Genomic DNA, 24,246 nt, shown 5'->3' with positions numbered 1-24,246 from the left:
TCTGTCGCCCAGGCTGGAGTGCAAAAGCTCGATCTCGGCTCACTGCAACCTCCACCTTCCAGGTTCAAGTAATTCTCCTACCTCAGCCTCCAGAGTAGCTGGGATTACAAGCACCCACCACCACACTTGGATAATTTTTGTATTTTTAGTAGAGATGGGGTTTCATCATGTTGGCCATGCTGGCCTCGAACTCCTGACTACAAGTGATCCACTCACCTCAGCCTCCCAAAGTGCTGAGTCACTGTGGCTGACCTATGTAAACTTTTGAAACAGAAAATCTCATGTCAGAATTTTCCTGCTCGAGTTTTCTATGATTCCCTTATTGAGACCTATGTTTTCTCTTCCTACTCAATCTGTAATTGCCTAATTTTCATGTTTTATACTTTAGATGCAGACTTACTTTCACTCTCAGGATGAAACTTTTCCTTCTGGAACTATGTCTAATGTGCTACTCTACAAGCCAAAAGATCACGTAGGCATAGTCTAAGAGAAAAGTCATATGTAATTATTTGCTGCACAAATGGCTTTAGATGATGACAGCAGATACTTTATTCTACTTCATAAACTTAGCCATTTATGCTATGGCTCCAGCTCTACTACTCCTTTCTCCAAAGACACAAGAGTTTCCCTCACTGTAATACAGAAATCTTATTAACAAGGCTTCTCTTTTGCCCTGGGTGCTGACATTATGGTGGACTATCACTTCATTTCCATGTGCACTTTCCTCTGGAGAAGTTTTCTGGTGCTGCCTAACTGGAAGGCTGTCTCATCACAAATTTAATTGCTGCATATGGTATTTCTTTCTTTCTGTTAGGGTTGAGGGTGGAAATTGTCACTCAGATTTGCAGCAGAGTAAAGAACATTTTTCAAGGCTTTTTTTTTTTTTGGAAAAGCTAATTCACTGAATTTCTCAGGAAAGCATTTAGAAATTTCTACAGTTTGAATAAGTCCCTCAAAAAGCATGTGTTAAAAACTTAATTCTAATGCAGTGGTGTTGAGAGGTGGAACTTTAAAAGGTGATTAGATAATGATGGCTCTGTCTTCATGAATGGATTAATTTCATTATTATGGAGTAGTTTCCCGAGAAGAAGGATGCGTTTGCCTCCCTTTCTTCCTTGCTTTTTTGCCTCTTCTTTCTTTCACATGCATTCTCTTGTCTTTTCCTCTTGCTATGAGATGATGCAGCACAAAGACCCTCACCAGATGCCAGTGTCATGCTCTTGGACTTTCCAGCCTCTAGAACAGTGAGCCAAATATTTTTTTTCTTTGTATATTATCCAGTCTCAGATATTCTGTTATAGCAGCAGAAAATAAGCTAAGACAGGAATGTTAACTTCTTTCTACTTACGTATTTTTATTTGGTTTCAAGCTATCAAATTAGCATGCTTCCCCTGGCCGTAATAAAATTAAGTAATTTGAATGTGTCTTTCTGCTTTATTTTCTTATCTACCTTTCTTTTCTTTTATGAACTTGGAAATTATTTTTCTTTTTAAACCACATATGCAACATCTTGTGTTTCTGTCTATTTCATTTCTGTCAATATTTTCTATTGACCAAAAATCTTGAGATGTAAATAGAAATTTGTAGCTTTTATATAATAAGAGAGGAAGCTACATTATATTGAACATAAACAGTTTCCTACAATGACACCATATATTCTGAAACTATTAATTCAGAACAAACTTAGAAACTTCTATAGAAAATATGAATCTTGTCAATGATTATCAATGGTCCCTAACATCACAAAAAGAAAAGCAAAAAGACATTATGTGCCTCTAATAAATCATAGTATTATCACCAAAATATTGTTACCACAAAATTAAATCAAAGTTTGATCAAGTCTACATATAACTAGCACTTTTCAGGAAATGCAGGGACAAGGGACATGCTAACATCACAGGAATGCCATCAATAAAATCCAGAACTTACTTATTCAACAAATAAACTGTAAGAAGAAAACAAGTTGGTGAAAAAGTTATAAATCTAGAGCCTCAAAAGATTCATCAACCAACATTTACCCAGATCCTGAGAGAGAAAAAGTTGGAATTGTTGCCCAAATTTTTCATTTGACTGTTAAGAGAATGGAGTCTTAGAAAGACTAAATAACTTGGCCAAGTTCATATAGCTACAAGAACCCTGACTGCCAATACTCCTGTTTTCTGAGGCGATATGGCTTACCAGCAGAATGGAATATCTTACAGCATACATGTAGGACATGATTTCTGACTTCTGAGCTCAAACAAAAAATGAATAATTATATAAAATTCTATTTCATAACATAAATAGCAGCATTAACTTGTTTTATTCAATTTAAATTTTATTATTGGTTATATGTAACATCTGTAATATCCTATCATATTCTACATTGAAAAAGGAATTAAGATAAAATAGAAACAAAAACATCTCACATATTTTTTACTTCAAGGTTTAAATTTATTCTTTTTATGTGCATGGCACTAGCTAAGGAGGATGTACATATAATGCTAGATTTGCCTTTGAGCCAAGTTTATACCAAATTTGGTATACAACAAAAACCAAAATAACTTCATTTGATTACTACTCTTGTTCATGAACTAGAATTAATATAGACCAGAGCTTCCCTAAACATTTTTATAAATATATTTGAAAGTCAATGTTGCAGTTTACTGTGCAAGGAGAACAACTTTCTCTGCATTTAACATAGTTAAATCTCTTACACAAGATCTCATTCTTCATACCTTTCATGAGAGTGAGCAACAGGAGAAAATCAACCTTGGGAAAGTAAACATGCTTAAGGGAAGATATGGTACCAAAAAAATATGCTTTATTTTTAAAAAACTCTGCATTCATATTTACCCCATGTGTGTAAGATGAAAGGATTCAAAGTATGAGAACGTTCAATGAATAGAGAAAAGCTTCTAAATGTTTTACTATTTAGTCAACAAAGACTGCATTTATAATATGTTTAAAAATATGTATAAGGGAAGACTTTTTTGCCACTCCTTTCTCATCATGGCCATATTTTTCTTAACTTTTGAACTTCATAAAAATGTCCATGAATATAATGATACTATCAATGAGGCAGTCCAAACATAAGGCATATTTGTTCATCAGTCACATAAAAAGAGTGACTGGCAATAGATAGCACATAGCTTATTGAGTATAAAAATACAATTCATTTGTTGAGCAATTAAAATAATTTTTCTTGCAATAGTTTTGGGTTTTCACTCAGGAAATAATCACTCTATATTAAACTGATAAATACGAAAATCTGGAGTGATTCTGGAGTGAGTGAACAAATATTTATTGAGTGCCTATTGTGCATAAGGCACACGACTATGCAATTTTGAGAAAGTAAAATGAATAAAACGGCATTTCTGATGATAAACATTTGACATGATAAATATTGAGATGATAAACATTAAAATGTCAAGTATAAGACCGAGAGATGAGGGCCTGTAGACTTAATATTGTGTAGAGGAACCAGTTAGAATTATTTTCTGGTTTGGATGTTATATCTGTAACTGAATCAAAGTGCATATTTTAACTTTTGATGTAGGTTAATAAAGTTTTATGGTAAAATGGATAATCCAAAACAGCAGACAACCATGGATCTTGCTCTAGCAATTAATTCATTTATTCATTCATCTATTCATCAAATATTTGAGTGACTCTTTTATGCAAAGTATTTTATAATTACCTTTTTTATTTAATCGTTTTCCTGTCTTTAGACTTTTAGCATATTCATAAATTTATGCTCAACCAATTTTTTAAAATCTTTGATTTCAGTCTATCCCCGTGTTTCTATTTTTTTTTACAAATTTTTGTTTCAGCTTTTATTTTATGTTTGGGGGTACAAGTGCAGGTTTGTTACAAGGCTAAATTGCGTGTCACTGGGGTTTAGTGTGCAAATGATTAAGTCACCCAGATAATGAGGATGATACCCATTAGGTGATTTTTTTGACCCTCACCCCCCCTTCCACTCTCCACCCTCAAGTAGGCTATGGTGTCTATTGTTCCCCTCTTTGTATCAACATGTACTCAATGTTTAGCTCCCACTTACAAGTGAGAACATACAGTGTTTGGTTTTCTGTTCTTGAATTAATTTGCTTAGGATAATGGTCTCCAGCTGCATCCATGTTGCTGCAAATGACATGATTTTGTTCCTTTTTATGGATGCATAGTATTCTATGGTATATAAATACCATATTTTCTTTATCCAGACCAATATGGATGGGTATTTGGGTTGATTGCATCTATTTGCTATTGTGAGTAGTATTGTGATGAACATACAAGTGCACGTGTCTTTTTGGTAGAACGATTTATATTCCTTTGGTCATATACCCAGTAGTGGGATTGCTGGGACAAATGGTAGTTTTCAGTTCTTTGAGAAATCTCTAAACCTATTTTCACAGTGGCTGAAATAGTTTACATTCCCACCAGCAGTGTAGAAATTTTGTTTTCTCTGCAACCTCACCAGCATCTGTTATTTTTCACTTTTTATAATAGCCATTCTGACTTGTGTGAGATGATATCTCATTGTGGTTTTCATTTGCATTTCTCTAATGATTAGCAATGTTGAGCACTGTTTTATTTGCTTCTTTCTCATGAGTATGTTTTCTTTTCAGAAGCATCTTGTTCTTTGCCCATTTTTTAATGGAATTGTTTTTTGCTTGTTAAAATGTTTAAGTTCCTTATAGATTCTGGATATCAGATCTTTGTAGGATGCATAGTTTGCAAATATTTTCTCAATTCTTTAAGTTGTCTGTCTACTCTGTTGATTGTTTCTTTTGCTGTGCAGAAGCTTTTTAGTTTACTTAGATCCCACTTGTTAATTTTTGTTTCTGTTGCAATTGCTTGTGAAGACTTTGTCATGAAATCTTTACCAAGGCTGATGTCCAGAATGATATTTTCTATGGTTTTACATAGTTTTAGGTTTTACAATTAAGCCTTTAATCCAGCGTTTGAGTTGATTTTTGTATATGTTGAAAGGAATGTGTCCAGTTTTAATCTTCTGCATATATGGCCAGCCATTTATCTCAGCAGCATGTATTGAATAGGAGTCTTTTCCTCATTTCTTGTTATTGTTAACTTTGTCAAATATCAGATGGTTATAGGTATGTGGCTTTATTTCTGGGTTCTTTAATCTGTTCTATGTGTCTGTTTTTGTAATAATACCATGATGTTTTGGTTATTGTAGCCTTATACTATAATTTGATGTTGAGTAATGTGGTGCCTCCAGCTTTGGTCTTTTTGTTCAGTATTGCCTTAGCTATTCAGGGTATTTTGTGGTTCAACACAAATTTTAGACCTTTTCCCATTTCTGTGAAAAATGACATTGGTGTTTTCATAGGGACTGAATGGAATGAATAGATTACTTTGGGTAGTATTATTATTTTAACAATATGAATTATTTGATTTCTTTCTCTTGCCTTATTGTTCTGGCTAGACTTCCAGTACTATGTTGAATAAGAATGATGAGAGTGGGCATCCTTGGCTTGTTCCAGTGCTTTTTCAGTAAGATGTTAACTGTGGGTTTTTCATAAATGGTCTTTATTATATTGAAGTACTTTTCTTCTATACCTAACTTATAAAGAGTTTTATCAAGAAAGGATGGATTGCAATAAGTGAAGACAGTGATCAAAAGAGAAAGTCTTCTTAATGGAAGTAGATTTGGTCTAGATGAAGAAAGCCCAAAGCATAAAGACACATGCTCGTGAATGTTCATTGCAGCACTATTCAAAGATATGGAATCAATCTAAATGCCCATTAATGACAGATTGGATTAAGAAAATGTGGTGCATATACACCACAGAATACTATGTAGCCATAAAAAGAATGTGATTATTTCTTTTGTGGAAACATGGATGAAGCTGGACACCATTGTCCTTAGTAAACTAATGCAGGAACAGAAAACCAAATACTGCATGTTCTTACGTTTAAGTGGGAGCTAAGTGATAACTCACCCTCGTGACCTGAGTTTACCTATGTAAAAAACCTGAACGTGTACCCCTAAATCTAAAATAGAAGTTTCTTAAAAAGAGAAATTAAATTTTATTAAAAATTTTGTTCTGAATCTATTGAGATGGTCATATGTTTTTTCCTTCATTCTATTGATGTAACATGGCATTTATTGACTTGCATGTATTAAACTGTCCTTTTTTCCCTGGGATAAATCCTATTTGATCAGTGTTTATGTTGTTGGACTTTGTTTGCTAGCATTCTGTTGAGGATTTTTGTGTCTATGTTCATGAGGGATATTAGCCTGTTGTTTTCCTTTTTTGTTGTCTCTTTGTCTGGTTTTGCTGTTGAAGAGTTATCTGCACTCCCATATTTATTACAGAACTATTTACAATAGCCGTGGTATGATATTAACCTTGGTGTTCAACAACAGATGAATGGCTAAAGAAAGCTAAAGAAAATGTGCTATATATACACAATGGAATACTTTTTAGTCATATAAAAGAATGTTTGTTTGTTTGTTTGTTTGTTTGTTCGTTTTTTGAGACAGAGTCTCGCTCTGTTACCCAGGCTGGAGTGCGGTGGTGCAATCTCAGCTCACTACAACCTCTGCCCACTGGGTTCAAACAGTTCTCCTGCCTCAGCCTTCATAGTAGCTGGGATTACAGGCATGTGCTACCATGCCTGGCTAATTTTTGTATTTTCAGTAGAGACAGGGTTTTGCCATGTTGGCCAGGCTGGTCTTGAACTCCTGACCTCAAGTGATCCACCCACCTTGGCCTTCCAAAGGGCTGGGATTACAGGTGTGAGCCACTGTGCCCGGCCCTAAAAGAATGAAATTCTGTCATTCACAGCAACATGAATCAAATTGGAGGATATTATATTAAGTGAAATAAATGAGGAAAAAAAAGTTAAACACCGTAAGTTCTCATTTACATGTAAAGCTAAAAAACAAACAAACAAACAAAAAAACAAAAAAACAAAACCTGGATCTCATATAAGTAAAAAGTAGAACAGAGGCTAGAAAGGGTAGTGGGAAGGACTGGATAGGGAGAAATTTATTAAAGAGTACAAAATTAAAACTAGATAGAAGAAATAATTTATAGTGTTCTATACCACTGTAGTAAGACTATAATTTCTAGTGTTCTATACCACCGGAGTATGACTATAAGTAAAAAATAATATAGAGTTTCAGAGAGCTGGAAAGAAGATATTGAATGTTTCCAATGCAAAAAAATAATAAATGTTGAAGATGATAAATATGCTAATAATTATCGTGATCTGATCAGTATACATTTTATGTATCAAAACATCAACTGCAGGAATATGTACAATTATTTGTCAATTAAAAAATAATTTTAAAATGGACAAAGGACCTAAATAGATATTTCTCAAAAGAACATATGCAAATGGCCAACAGGTAAATTTAAAAATGCTCAAAGTCACTGATCATTAGGAAAGTACAAATTAAAACCACATAAAGATATCATCTGATACCTCTCAGAAAGGCTATTATTATTCAAAGGAGGAAAGATATCAAGTTTTGGAAAGGATGTGGAGAAAAGGGAATTATTGTATCCTACTAAAGAGAATGTAAATTCATACAATCAGTTTGAAAAACGACATGGAATCTCCTCCAAAAACTAAAACTAAAAATACCATATGATCAAGCAATCTCACTTTTGGGTTTATATCTAAAGGAAATTAATATATCAAAGAGATATCTGCACCCCTATATTCTTTGTGACAGTATTCACAATAGCCAAAATGTGGAATTAAGTGTCTACCAATAAATAAATGGATAAGGAAAATATAGTATATATACACAATAAAATACTATGCAGTCTTAGAAGAAAAATTTTTTTCCATGCAGCAACATAGATGAACATGAAGGATGTTACAGTGAATGAAATAACCCAGTAACAGAAAGATAAATACCACATGATCTCACTTAAATGTGGAATTTTAAAAATGGAAACTCATAGAAGAAGAGGATAGAACGGTGTCTACCAGGGGCCAGTAGGGGTCTTGGTGGGGGAGATGTTGGTCAAAGAACGTAAAATTTTAGTCAGAATGGGAGGAAAAACTTCTGGAGATCTATTGTACAACATAGTGACTATGGTTAGTAAAAATGTATTGTATTCTTGAAAATTGCTAGGAGTGTAGATTTTAAGTGTTTTCATCACAAAAGATAATCATGAATGGTAATGCATATGTGAATTAGCTCAATTTAGCTATTCCACAATGTACACATATTTTAAAAACATCATGTTGCACATAATAAATATATAAATTTTTATTTGCTAATTTAAAAATAAATTAGAAATTAAATAGTGAATGAATGACTGAAACAAAAATTTTGTTAATGAGCTCTTATGAGATAGCCCTTGTTATCTCCCTACGCTTGTCTTCAAAACTAACCTGCATTCTCGTCAATCATTGTGCTTGCAGTTCCAGAATGGATCAATATATTTGCCATCTGTCATTGCTGTTAACTTTTACAAAATGTCTTTTTACCCTCTCAAAATATAATTTTGTTGTATTCCTTGTACTGTTTATTGCTCTTATGTATTTTATTCTCTGAGTATGATATTTCTCAATATCACAACAGCCTTCCTTTCTTATAATAAATCATGCTTGATCATGATAATTATTTTTAAAGTTGAATTCTATTTATTAAATTTTTGCATCCACATTTATAAGGGACAGGGACATAGAGTTATTTCTTTTATTATTGCTGGGTTTTGGTATTAAAATAATGCCATCCTATTGCAGGAATTGAAAATGTTTCTGTCTTTTAATATGTGCGATATATTTTATATTACATTGGAATTAGCTTTTCCTTTAACATGCAATAAATAAATAACAAAAACCCTCAATATAAAATGGTCTGATACCAAAGGCTTATTTGAAGATAATTATTATTTTGTTTTATTTTTTAGTTTTTACAGATTCAGGGATACACATGCAGATTCGTTACATGGATATGTTGCCTAATGGTGAGGTTTGGGCTTCTGTGCACATTACCCGAATAGCAAACGTTGTACCATGTGGCTACTTTTTCAACCCTAATCCCTCTATCCTCCCTCCTTTTGAATTATCCTTTATCTATTATTTCCCTTTGTACATTAATATGTATCTATGGTTTAGATCCTACTTACCTTCCTGTTTTTGATTTATTTTACTTAGAATAATAACCTCTAGCTCAATCCATGTTGCTGCAAAATATATGATTTCATTATTTTTTTAATGGCTGAATAGCATTTCATAGTGTATATGTACAACATTCTCTTTGTCCAGTCATCCATTGATGAACACTGAGGTGTCTCTCATGACTTTGCTATCATGAATACTACTGTGATAAACATAAGAGTGCAGGTGTCTTTTTTGATATAACAATTTATTTTCCTTTGGGTATATAACCAGTAATGGGATTGCTGGATTGAATGGTAGTTCTAGGTTTAGATCCATCTCCACACTGTTTTCCATAGAAACTGTACTAAATTACATTTCCATCAAGTGTATAAGAATTTCCTTTTCTTTACATCCTTGCCAACATTTGTGGTTTTCTGTCTTTTTAATTACAGCCATTCTGGCTGGTATGAGATAGTATTTCATTGTGATTGTGATTTGCATTTATCTGATGATTAGTAGTGAGCATTTTTTCATATACCTGTTGGCCACCTGTATGACTTTGTTTTTTTTTTGAGAAATGTCTCCTCATGTCCTTCGCCCCCTTTTAAATAATGTTATTTGATTTTTTTTCTTATTGAGTTGTTTGAGTTTCTTGCACATTTTGAATATTGATCCTATGTCAGATGCATATTTTTCAAATGTTTTCCCCCATTCTGTAGATTGTCCGTTTATTGATTATTCCATTTGCTGCGTAGAAGCTTTTTAGTTTAATTAAGTATCATTTGTCTATTTTTGTTTTTGTTGCACTTGCCTTTGAGGACTTATTCATACATTCTTTCCCAAGGTCCATGTTGATTATGGTGTTTCCTAAGCTTTATCCTAGGATTTTTATAGTTTCAAGTCTTACATTTACATCTTTAATTCATTTTGAGTTGTTTTTCATAGATGTTGAAAGATAGAGGTTCAGCTTTATTCTTCTGCATATGAATATCCAATTTTCCCAGCATAATTTATTGAATAGTTTTCTTTGTCATGTATTTTTATTGACTTTGTTGAAGATTATTTGGTTGTAGGTATATGGCTTTATTTTGGAGCTCTCTATTCTGTTCCCTTAATCTATATATTTATTTTTGTACGAGTACCATGCTGTTTTGGTTACTATAGCCTTGCAGTATAGCTTGAAGTCAGGTAATGTGACACCTTGAGCTTTGTTCTTTTGCTTAGGAATTGTTTGGTTGTTTGGACTCTTTATTTTTTAATTCCATATGAATTTTAGTATTGCTTTTTCTCATTCTGTGAAAACTGATGTTGGTAATTGGAAAGGAATTGCATTGAATGGAGATGTGTATTTAATAATGTTTGTTACCTATATTACTAATATTTTTCAGACTATTACTTCTTTTAAAATAATTTTGGAACAATATTTTCCCGAGGAAATTATATGCTTCATGGAGACTTATTTTAGGTTTCTTAAAACATAATTGAGAATATTATTCTCTGCTAATGTTTAATTTCCTCTGTGTCTATTATTACTGACAGTGTTTTATTTCATTTTAATGATTAATTTCATCTTCATGTTTATTATTTGATTTCCTCTGCCTTTCTTAAAATCTTGTTTTCTTTATAAATTTGCAAATTAATTTTCTAAGACAACCACCAAAAACAAAAACAGTTGAAAGAACAAAAGCAGAATAAAAAAAGTAAAAAAAAGTAAATAACTATCTGGAAGAAATACATATATATTATATATACATATAAATACATATAAAGAAACATAAATAAATTATAAATGGAATAAATTCATTAGCCAAAAGACACACGTGGTCAGAATACCTAAAAAATATAAGGAAAGTTACAGGAAAATAGAAAGTAAAAAGATGGGCTAAGATAAATCAGGCAACCAAAAGAAAGTTGGTTCACCTATATCATTATCAGGGAAAATCAACCTTAAATTAGAATAATTATTTAAGATAAAGAAGGTAACTACACAATGATAAGAACTGTATTTCACTGAGGGAAGTTTAGTTACTTAAACTTTGTATGCATGTGATGTGAATTCAGAGGGGTAGACTGTAATAACTATTCTGGTAATTGATAGATCAAGCAGACAATGCATTAGTAAGGATGTAGAACATGTGAAAAACACAATTAACAGTCATGATCTAATGAAGATATATAGATTCCTAAAGGCAACAAATAGAGAATACTCATTTCTTTGAAACACACATGAAATTTATGAAAGTTGACTGCAAATTATATAAAACAAACTTTAACTTAATTTCAAAGAATCAAATTTTCTTTAAACACACCTATTGTCTAAAAGGTATGTGTACTCCATCTCTCAGAATCTGCGTCCAAGGGCTGAGTGAACTAGCCCTTATCACCACTGTAGAGAATCTTTTATCTTTGAACAAAGTGCTGCCAAAGACAGAGACAGTGCACTCCATCATTGGAGTGTTGTGATTTGGACCCACTACTTGTGGTTGAAGTTGGTTGGAACTATCAGTGTAGGTACTCAGAGCTGGAGGTTGGAGTCTTCTTCTTTTTTTTTTTTTTTTATTGAGACGGAGTCTCGCTCTGTCGCCCAAGCTGGAGTGCAGTGGCGGGATCTCAGCTCACTGCAAGCTCCGCCTCCTGGGTTTACGCGATTCTCCTGCCTCAGCCTCCCGAGTAGTTGGGACTACAGGCGCCCGCCAACTCGCCCGGCTAGTGTTTTGCATTTTTTTTTGAGTAGAGACGGGGGTTTCACCATGTTAGCCAGGCTGGTCTCGATCTCCTGACCTCGTGATCCGCCCGTCTCGGCCTCCCAAAGTGCTGGGATTACAGGCTTGAGCCACCGCGCCGGGCCCAGAGTCTTCTGATTTTAGTTCCCAGCCATAGGCCTGTAGCTGAAAGTCACCACTGATTTGGCGGAAGTAAGTTCCAGAAGTCAGAGCAGGAGAGTTTCAAATTGTCACCTTAATTGGAGTCATATTGCAAATCTTCTATCAGAGTGAATATCAGATTCTTACTGGACCAAGATGAACATTATGATAGTCTTCATGTCAATTGGCTTTCATCACATTTGGACTAAATTCTTTGTCTTTTCTCCTTTCTTCATTATACGAGGTTCTTGAACACTGCCCAACCATGCTACTTATGTTACAGAGTAAACTCATATCGTAGCTAAATCATCCAAGATAAGCACTTTTGTTGCAGCCTGACCTTTGGGCTGACATCTGACTTCTCTCTATACCTTAGATCCATCTCAGCAAAGTGACTAGAATCCTGAATCTCTGATTCTGTAGGTCAAGTCTCAGTGAAATTGCAGTTTCTCTGAACTGTTGGAGCCTAAAAATGGCATAGACTGGGGAAACTAAGGTCAAAATAGAAAAAAAAGAAAAAGAAAAATCCAATTAGAATATAAGAAAGCTCCAAAATGCCACTAGATTTACTCCTTTTGTTGCAAAGGTCATTATAACTTCTATGGTATTTCTGCCAAGGATTTTCAAGTATTTCATCTATTATAATTGAAAGAGTGTACAATGGGAACTATGTGGTTCTGTTGCATTGTAAAGCATACCATGGGGGATTTCTGGGTGGTGTGATGTATTCATGATTTCACACCTTCTGTAAAGAAAGTATAGATGATGTTTACATAAATTTAAAAATCACATATCACAGAGAGTGTGTAAGAATAACTAAAATGTAGCAAATCAGTTAAGTGTTTAAAAGTTATTTAAGAAAATAAATCTGAGATCATCTCAATACAATATTAAGCACCTCTTCTGTGCTTTGTTAGGCATTTGCTAGTATGAAAAAGCCAGAGTTTGTCTGCAAGAAGTGTCAAAAAAGGCCTAAAATGAATTATAATAAGTTATCCATTCTACTGAGAACATATATAAAAATTAATTCCTCTTTTGAGGAGAGATGGGAGGTTTATAAAAACATAAAGAGCAAGTGATGTTTGAATTAGATAATAAGATAAAGAAATAGTGACAATGTTTAGCAGGTATGTTCCTGTAAAAAAAGAAAAAAAAAAGGTAAGAAGGGAGTGCAGTATGAAAGGTCCAACAAACATTTGTTCCTTATGTTAATGTTTGGATCATACAGCACATTCACCTTTCAAAAAGTTTGTACATGGACCACCTTATGTTTTTGTTGAAAGCTCCAGACAGGTAGTCATATGATATCATCATTGATATGTTACAGATAAGCACAAGTGTTCTCATGAAGCATTTAGTAGGAAAACAAAAGAACTGGGACAAGAAACTGCTTTTTGCCATCTTGAAGTTCAATGATTTTTTTTTGCCATACTCCAATCATTTTACACAATTATTTTTCCTAAGAACTGTGAGAGGCAATTAATAACAATTGTTACTGATTTCATTCACATGCCACAGAATTAAATGGAAATTTAGCAGTAGCTCTGTAGTCAAAGAGAAGTATATTTTGTTCCTTTTGAAAGAGTTCCTATATTGAAAGGGAAAATAATTTTATGGTCATAAATATAAAGTTGTCACATTTTTTTCTGGAGGTAATATTAAAGAACAATTAGTCCACTTGCTCTTTTTTTCTCTGTTGAGTTAAAACATATATAGAGAAATGTGTACAGATATAAGTGGTCAGATATATGAGCTCTCACTAAGTGAGCACACTTGTGTGATAAGCAGTTGGGTCAAGGAACAGATGATGACCAGCTCCCCAGATGTCATCCTGTATACTGTCTTCCAGTCACCAAGGTTAATCATTATTCTGACTTCTTACATCAGAGATTGGTTTGCCTGTTTTTGAACTTTATGTGAATGGAATCATTCACCGTGTCCTCTCTTTTATCTAGTTTCTTTTGCTCAACATTATATTTCTGAGATTTATTTATATTGTTGCATGTAGTTGTATGCATTCATTCTCATTGCTGTATAATATTCTACTATGTGAATATATTACAGGTTATTTCTCTTTCGACTGTAATAAGCATCTATTTTGGACTATGAATAGTGGCATTATGAATATATTGTACTATCTTTTGTTTTGCCTGATTTTAAAATTATGTAGAAAAGAGCTTCATTAGATAAGTTTAAAAATGTAAGCCAACTTCGTTACAATTTTTCTGAGTAGTTCAGAAGAATAGAAATAGAAATGGTTAAAAAGAAGTGGATGGGAGAGAGAAAATAGTTGAGGAGAAAATGAAAGAGGGTACCACCTTCATTGTTATCTCTAGTATGTAATTACCATGATAATTATGATAATGATGGTGATGGTGATGGTAGCAGTATTGAGTATTTGGCAGGTACCAGATATCCTACTAAATGTTTTATATCTGTTGTCTCCTTTAGTCCTCAAAACACTCTATGGGAATTTTACAATAATTATTCACATTTTATGGAGGAAACTGAGGCTGATACATATCAAATTACTTGCTTAAATCACACGGCTAGAAATGGATGAAAACAGAGTTTGAGTTCTGCCTGTTTTCTCTAAATGCACCCCTCTAAGCTTAACCACTATACTCTTACATTGTTTTTTAAGATGCAGATAATTTTATCCCTATTTTCCAGTTGAGGAAACTGGTTCTGGACGGTAACTTGTTCAAGGTCACATAGATAAAAAGTGGTAGAATCAGAGTATGAAAAAAATTAACCCAAAGTCCAGAGTTTTGAAAGTGCTAGAACAGATAAGAGGGAAAGTAAAGAGGAAAGATACAGAATCAAATAAAAAAGTTATTTAGCACATTCATCAGTAAGTGTTCAAACTGTAAAAGAAAAATAATGAAGTATTTAAAAATGGCAGAGTTTAATGGAGGGAATGAGTTATACGGTGATGAAAGAATTGATAAGCCGAACAGTGGATAGTGTGGCAACTAGGGATAAGCATTCATGGGAAAGGACTAAAACAAGGACAAAATGAGCAAATGGTAACAGATCTTAGAGATCTGGGTCACCCAGTGGAAGCTGGAACCATAGGGACTAATTTGGTGTGAAAGGATGGAGAGTATCAGATGTAAAATTGTACAAATTAGATGGAGAAGACCCAAGAATTAACAAAGATGTTTCTAAGGCTGTGGGAGAAATCTGGACTTGTAGGAATCTCTGGCAAAGGGAAAATTATTAAATAACTTACCTTCTAGTAGAGATAGTACTAAAGGGAAATAGTGAAGGACTATTAAATGTAAAATGAATCCAGAAGATTTTGATTTCTGAAGGATGCACATATTCCAGCCCAGCACCTGTCGAAATCTAGTACATGGAGGTTCGACTGGAGGGATTGTTGAAGCAGATAGAGAGTCCTGGGCTCGACTCTGGAAATTCTGACTCCCTGAGTCTTGGATGGGACCTCACGTTCTGCATTGCTAATGAGATCCATGTGTTGCTCATTAACAGTTGACTCGCAGAAGGTATGTTGAGTCCTTTCAGCATTTAAATTCACCACTTACGTACTAATTGAGTGAGTAAATAAGTGGTAGGTCCTCAGAAGATCTGATCACCTAGAAGAGGATGAATATTATTATACCCAACATATAGAATATCACCTTCTCTTATTATAGTCATCCCCATGATACAAACAAAAAGGTTGGCATTCAGTAGCATTTCATTTGTTCATTCAGCTACAGGTAAACATCTCCGCCAGACAAAACCTTATTTTGATACATTTTTTTTTCCCTTAAAAATGAAAATAAAAGTCAATCAACCATTATTTCAAAGTATTGTTGTGATCATATTAGTTAGAAACAAAAGCTGGTATGGTGGTTCATGCTTGTAATCTGGCATTTTGGGAGGCTGAGGTGGGTGGGTGGTTTGAGTTCAAGAGTTCGAGACCAGCCTGGGCAACATGGCAACATACTATCTGTACAAAAAAATACAGAAATTGTCTGGGCACGGTGGTGGATGCCTGCAGTCCCAGCTACTCGGGAGGCTGAGGTGGGAGGATCACCTGAGCTCCAGGAGGTGGAGGCTGCAGTGAGCCCCAACGGCTCCACTGCTCTCCAGCCTCCAGCCTGGGCAATGGAGTAAGATTCTGGCTGAAAAACAAGACAAGACGAGAAAAGTTAAAAACAGCATCTTCATTTTTCAGATTATGAAATTGCAAACATTATGGCATTTTTATTTTATTAACACTGACCTAATTTCTCAATTTAGGATTTGACACACAGGCTAGTGTAGATTTTCAATGTTAATGTAATGCCTTCTTGAAATATATTAATGTGAAACTCGCTACGCTTATTTTGTAGTAAATATCCATATGGTTATTTTTAGTGCCTCCTTGTTCACAGTCTCCACATTATTTCCTCTCCTATATACAGGCATTAATTCGCTCATATAGATAAATACATGCTGCCCAACTCCAACACCCTCTCAGACATACATATTTTATAACTCGGTAAATCTTAATGTACATAGACACTCTCTTCTTTTCTGAGTTTTCATTTTCTTGATTTCTCCCTCTCACAGGAAGGACTCTAATCCCCTATTCCTTCTAGAATGACTCATTATTCGTAAGCATTGATAGAACTTCTCTGGTCATTTGGTCTAGGCCCTTTAAAAGATTTGAATCTATTTTGCATCTGTAACTCAGGATTCAGATTTCCTTTCCAATTTCGGATGTTATTCAGTTCCTTAATCATGTGTTCCTTTCTAGAACTAGCATCCATTTGTTTCCTGTTCTGTCTTCTGTGAGCCAAATTTCTGGTTTATTTTATGCTTATGCTTCAGAGCACAGGCATTGAAATTTTTTGCAACACATGTGCCATGCTGGAAGTATTATCATTTAACATTGATTTATTCATTTTCAAGTTATTATAGATAATGGGCATTTTCTAAAAAATAGTATATCAGCTGGGCGCGGTGGCTCAGGCTTGTAATCCCAGCACTTTGGGAGTCTGAGACGGGTGGATCACGAGGTCAGGAGATCGAGACCATCCTGGCCAACACGGTGAAACCCCATCTCTACTAAAAATACAAAAAAAAAAAAAAAAAATTAGCCGGGCGTAGTGGTGGGCGCCTGTAGTCCCAGCTACTCGGGAAGCTGAGGCAGGAGAATGGCGTGAACCCAGGAGGCGGAACTTGCAGTGAGCCGAGATTGCACCACTGCACTCCAGCCTGGGTGACTGAGCGAGACTCTGTCTCAAAAAAAAAAAAAAGTATATCACCAAATATAACCATTTGTTATGAAACTGTTAAATGCCAGTTTTGTTTTGTTTTGTTTTGTTTTGTTTTTAAATTTTAGGGAGCCTTGAAAAGCTTAGGAAAGTAGAAGAAAGTGGGAATTGCAGCAAATTTCAGTTATAAAAAGCAATGTACAAAATAGATGATTCAGCAAAAGAGGAGATAAAAAAGGCACTCGTGAAATAATTTTGATCTCCTCCAGGTCACTAAGAGCTACAAGAAGCCACAGTTCCGGCCGGGCGCGGTGGCTCAAGCCTGTAATCCCAGCACTTTGGGAGGCCGAGACGGGCGGATCACGAGGTCAGGAGATCGAGACTATCCTGGCTAACACGGTGAAACCCCGTCTCTACCAAAAAAAATACAAAAACTAGCCGGGCGAGGTGGTGGGCGCCTGTAGTCGCAGCTACTCGGGAGGCTGAGGCAGGAGAAGGGCGTAGACCCGGGAGGCGGAGCTTGCAGTGAGCTGAGATCCGGCCACTGCACTCCAGCCTGGGCGACAGAGCAAGACTCCGTCTCAAAAAAAAAAAAAAAAAAAAAGAAGAAGCCATAGTTCCCACCCAAAGCCATACTTGAATTCTTAGCAAGATGGAACCTTTAGAAATTATTGAATTTTTTCTTGTCTTTAGGCAAGGACATCTCTAAGCCAAATTACAGACATAACCCTCTTCCTAAGTTAAAATTGCCTGGAAGGAAAGACCCTGCAGCCTTCTTTGCAATCTTCAGTTCAATATTTGGGAGCACTCACTCTTTTTTCTTTTTATTGCTTTTGCATTAATTTTCTGTGCATACGCAAGAATTGTACTGACTATGCCTTATGTAATTTGTATGGTTGATGCTGAGAAATGTATTGCCGTTCATCTTCTACAATAAAGCTAAACTTTAAAAAAAAACTAAGAAAGGAGTTTCAAATTTGTTTGTGGAATAAAAATGCTGTAATGCAGAGCAGTTGCATGCAGTAACGTTAAGTACACAATTTTAAAGTAGGTGTTTTTGCAGGCTAGATTTTGTTTTTCAAGAAACCACAGAAACAATGTCCAAGATTCTCAGTGTAAATATTTGCATGTTTCTGAATTTTTCAACTGGCTTAAGAGATTCAGGCATTACACATGAGAATTTGCTATAAAATGGCATAAATAACTTCAGAGTAGGAAATACATGACAAATTTGGCAGCTGTCTTGTGGGCAATCGGCATGCTTGCCTCCTTAACTCGTCATTATTGACTAGGAGAAGCAGTGGACACAATCTCAGAAGTTGAGAGCCATTTGAGAATCAGTTGAGAAGTTTGAGAACCAGACATGTGGGATAAGTTCAAAACCCTGTCTTAACTGCTCAAGCTCTGCTGTGAACCACATCCTTTTTTCCTTTTGTCCTTTCTCCAGTCTGACATGGAGAACTGATTGAATTCTCTTTAGAGTTGGGTTGTGAATTCCATGAATGCAAGAAGTGTATCTGGCCTTATACTTCTGTATGTCTTATCATTGAAGATACTATCTGGCTCAAAGTAGAACTTTGTTTACAAAATGAATTAAGCAAAAGATAGAATTCAAGAGCTAAGGAAGCAGAGAAATGCATTTACTTGACTTTTTAGATCAACTTTCCTGGATGCCAGGGTTTTCTTTTTTCCAAGAATGATTACCACATTTAAAAAATTGAGATGTAATTTATGTACCATAACATTTATCCTTTAAAAGTGCATCATTTAGTGGTTTTAAATAGATTCATAAAATTGTGCAACCATCACCGCTATCTAATTCCAGAACATTTTCATCACTCCAAAAAGAAATGTCATAATGCCATATCCATATCCATACACACACATACTATTACAGCTAATAAATAAATTCAGCAAAGTCACAGGATGCAAAACCAACACCAAAGTCAATTGTATATTTATACACAAGACATGAATGCCCTGAGAATGAAATTAGAAAAACAACTTCATTTATAATGTCATAAAAAAGTGCTCAGGAATAAATTAACTAAGTGTGTGTGTGTGTGTGTGTGTGTGTGTGTGTATGTATGTATTTCTTAAGATTTTCTACATGCAAAATAATGTCATTTGCAAATAGAAATCGTTTTTCTTTTTCCTTCCCAACCTAGATGATTTTTATTTCTTGTTTTTTTGCCTAATTGCCCTTGGTGAACGTTGGGTACTAGGTATAGTAAATGTGGCAAGAGATGACATCCTTGTCCTATTCTTGTTTGAGTACCACTTCTCAAAAACAAAAACTACATAGATTTATAGTTCCCAGATTCTTTGGCTCATTATTTAACTTTCTTCTCAACCAAACTTTTAATTATGACTTCTGACACTGAGCAGTATTCATTTATTAGCGTTGGGGGGAACGCGATAAAGTGCACAGCATCTAACTTGTCTTAAAAACTCAACTCTTACTGGAGAATGAGAATACATTTTTATAGAGGGCAAAGCAATACATGTTATAAGAGAATTACAAGGCTTTCACAAGAAGGAGAGAAGACATTCCATGATAAATCATCAAAGGCACTGAAAAGAAGAAAACACTTCATATGGGTTTACTAGGAAAGGAAGGCTTAAGAAATGTAATAACTGAAGAGTTTGTTTTTCACTAAGGTAAAAAATCATAAAATGTGAAGCAGGAAAGCATGAAGCATGTTTTCGGACCTTTCAGTAATCCGATTTGAGGAAACTTAAATTGGCCTTGGGAAGTAGCCCAATATAAGTGTCAGGAGTTTCTGAGAAACAATTATGCACATAACTGCAGTGATCAGAACCAACCACTTCTGTGAAGCTTACAGAGAAGCCATGTTTTAGTAGCTCCTCTTGGACCTTCCTGCTTTTCACCAGGCCTATGTTGGTGGGAGTGGGTGGGTAGGTGGGATAGGGTATATCAAATCATTCTTGCTACTCTCCATGAAAAGACTAGTGGCTGAACCCAAAGATGCTCATGTCCTTCTAAATTTTTACTGAGCTGTACTGAGGGGATCGTTTCCATTAGACTAGTTGACTTTCTCAATTTCAAAGTTTATAACCACTGCTGATGGGTCTTTTACACATATGGCTCTGCCTGTCTTCAGGCTATTGCAATGTGAAATTAGAAGAGATGGTGATAGCTGTAAACCCCAGAAGAAACCAAGTTTCTGGAACCAACTCCTCTGAAAGCTTCTGTAATGAGTATGCTCTGTTGCATGTAGGTCTTGCTTTAGGCTTGTAGGCTTGTTTATTCAGGGGGAACATTTTTGGAACCCCACAAACAGACTTGAAATCCATTCCTTGTAAGTCAAAGCTACTCTTACTAATTTGGTACATGACATATCTGTGTCAGACAGTCCTCATATGTAAACAGAAAAAGTGTTAGCTATTAGTGTTGAAATATATGAACATTTGCCATAGTTTTGCTCAGGCATTTTAAAATAAGGAAAGGTAGAACTTTTATTTTCCTTTTGGCAGTTTTTCTAAGAAAGGATCCCCCAACATGAGTTCCAAGAGGTCAGAGAGAGAAAAAGATTATGGGACTGGACACATTCTGACTGCCTTTGGGATGCTCACTGTGTACATTAAAAGAGAAGAGGTTCTAGAAAGTCCTGCAGTGAAGGAGCTGCTTAATCTAGGGTTTTTCAAATGTATTTGAGCACAAAAACTTTATCCACATTCCACAGGACTCATTTTCTGTGAACAGATTTAGGAAACTGTTCCTGAACGAAGAATGGAATAGGAGTTTTCTTTAAAAATAACAACAGCACACAAACAAAATGCTTAAAGTTCTTGGGCTATGAAGTATGTGTGCTTAATTTAATTGCTGCAAATGGTTAGGAAAATAGCTGAATAAAAAACAATAGAGCAGAAGAAGTGAGAAACAAAAACCGTGTATAATCTTCTTGCAGCCTCGTCATGCTTTCCTGCATGCCCATGTCGGGCCTCTTTATGAGACCCGGATGACAGCCCTCCCCTCACCCTTATTCATGAGACTGCTTGTGCTGGTTCTGTTCTTGCTCCATGGTAAACCAGACACAAAGTGAAACCCCGCAAGATATCTCCCTAAGGCTTCCGTATGCATAGCAGAACAGCGTTCGAGAGGAATGTGCTTGTTGATTGAAGAATTTGTGGAGCATACAGAGAGGCAGGTATTTAATCACACATCAAACAAACATCTGTTTTTTAAAATTATTCCAAGGCTTTTAGCTTGTGTCCTCAAAGGAGGTTCTTTACCCTTCCCTGCCAGGCTTCCATTTCTTCCACTCCCAGATCCTCCTGGAGAGCTCTAGATGCCTCCCCTCCCTACCTTATTGAAAATTCTGTTCTCTCCTTGCTACTACTCCAGATTCATATACCGCAGTTCATCTATATACATAGAAAAAGATAAAATAACCTCTATCTACCATGATGTTCCATGATGCAAGTAGCAAGTTAGTGGTTGTCTTTTTCTATTTAAGTAAGCTTTTTAGGATCTCAACCCCAATTGGCATATCAATTTTTTTTTCCCAGAGACACAGTGGTACACCCATTTAGCATTCTAGTGAGTGAAGTTTTGTCTGTTGACTTCATCTTAAAAATTAGAAGCTAACCATGATTTTACAAGTTTCTACTATTGCTCTCCTCAGTTGCCTGACAAAAGGAGCTTTTACATTAGCTTTTAATAAGATATAATTGAAAGGTTACTTAAAAATATTGTTGTCTCTAAGCTGTTTCGTAGTAAAAGTTTGATAAACAGAAGAATCCCTAGGGAACGTCTTTTGGGATTTTACTGAGACAGGTCCTTCTAACAAAGTTTGTCGAAAGCAATTCTGAGCCAAGTCTGTAACAAACACTTGAATTTTGACAGCTCCATTTCTTTCTCCCGGTAGGCAGTGGTCAACTGAGCATCACAAAATGCAGAGACCAAGCAAGCTAGAACAATCCTATTAAAAATTAGGAGCCTCATCAAAATGCTCATTAGAATAAATGGCTCATCACTAGTATCTGAGTTCTTTCTATCATTGAAATTACCATGAAAACCACAATAAAATGCTTACATAAAGTAAAAATAATATCACATCCTCTTAGACATATGTCCCAAGTGAATGAGAGTTCTATAATTATATATTTCTCTGTATAGCACCTATTCATTTAAAACACTATCCAGTCTATTGATATTTTCTTACTAAATAATCTTCCACAACCATGTCCAATCAATATTTCTGGCATGGAAACTGGGACATTTGTGGATTCATAATTTTTATTTATCAGAAGTTATATCAACGTTCCTTTAATTAACAGGAATGAGAATAATGACATGATCAAATATTGTTTTTTTCATTTCTTGATTTCTTTTTATTTTCATGAGTATACCTTGTTTATTACTTCATCCTTAAACATGATATCTGCCGCACCCTAGACCAGCTGAATTAGCACCATTTATGAACTTGCAGGAAACCAAACTGCAGTGACAGCAGGTTTAGCAAAGCTGCCTTTAAAAATGGAAAGTGACTTTAAAAATGGCATAAAGAAGGCATGACACAAATGTGAATTGAGACACATCTTCACTAGAGACTTGCATAAGTATTTAGATTTCATATTTCCAGATGTCAAATTGGTAATATATTCTCTTCAAAATTGTATTATAATTACCAAATGTGTCAGTCACTCTTGGCAGCTGGTGAGTAGGTACACTGTGTTTGGATCTAACTTCTGATAAATATATGGTGTGAATAATTTTTCATTACTTGAATACTGAGTGAGTTTTTAAAAAACTCTCCAGTTTTCCTTTTCAGAAAACTTACTGGGGGTGGATAAAGAAGGGGAACTCTTTTGGAGCATATTGATGGACTGGATAATGATTTAATTGTATAGGTGCCATATAAGAGTCATTTATAAATGTATACACCTCATAAAATACATCAGGGCTGTATGTCCAAATGCTAGATGAATATTAGATACATTATCTTTAAAAAAAAAAAAAACTTTCTCTCCTTATATTCCCAGTGACTTTTTAAAAACTACTAATGTCATGATTTTTTGTCCTGAGATTCATTACATGTGCATTTACACTTTCCTATGTACAAAAAAGAAAATACATTTCAGAACACCTCGGGAAAATACATTATAACGTATTTCTCAATGTGAAAATAGAAAAACAAATGTTTTTTCACTGTTTCACTTAGGATGTGGATATCATAGGTACCTGTCAGGACCACAGAGTTCATTTCTCACTGCTGTAAACTGGGTAGGCATGGGATTGAGGATTGAGTAGCTTTAGGTAATGATTTTCCAGGGTTTCCACCTTCCAATGTATGAGATAGCTAAATAAATTCGTTTGTTAGGTTTTTCTTAGAACTAATGAATACCAGAAACAACCTCTACTATTTATTTCCTGAAGTCCAATTTACTTTTTTCTCCTTCCTTATGAAGGAAGGAAGGACAGACTTATAGCCACATGGTTCTTACACAGTAAGAGTTCTTCCCTCGCATCAAGCATGGTCCACCTCTTGAATGTTATCTCACCGTGTATGTATTTTGTTTCCCAGTTTATTTCTAGAAAACTTAAATTCTGACTTCTAGGATTATTTCCTGACCACAGCCTTCTACTTGTCCCCTTAGAGTTAACAATTGACCTTATTCTTTCATCACTGGGCCTCATCCCACCTATCTAGTTATGTATGAAGATCCTATGCTGGGGCTATTTCCTGGGAGGAAGAACACAACAACAATAAGAAATGTGTGCAAACCCAGTTCTCCACAATGCTTGTCAGAAAGTCTTAGCTAAAATGAGTTGGATTGGGTCATGGGTCAAGGGTATGTTGCAATTTTGTAATCAAACTCCCTGAGTTTTAAATTTCTTACCTCCAAGTTATCACAGCTCGTGTCTCCTATTTTTTGCTCCCCTTCAGCCAAAGTAGATTTTCATTGTTATGCAGATAGGATTATATACCTCAGTGATGGTTGGTTAGCTAAAAGTTGCATAATACTGTAGAAAAAGTTCAGATTTAGGGCTAGAAAATCTGACATCTCATCTATAAAATGAAAATAATAGCAACAATAGTAATACCTAACTTACAAGATAGTTGTAAGGA

The sequence above is a fragment of the Macaca mulatta genome, chromosome 2 (assembly GCF_049350105.2).
Source record: "Macaca mulatta isolate MMU2019108-1 chromosome 2, T2T-MMU8v2.0, whole genome shotgun sequence".
NCBI classification, from domain to species: Eukaryota; Metazoa; Chordata; class Mammalia; order Primates; family Cercopithecidae; genus Macaca; species Macaca mulatta.
Note: the sequence above shows the minus strand (reverse complement) of the source record.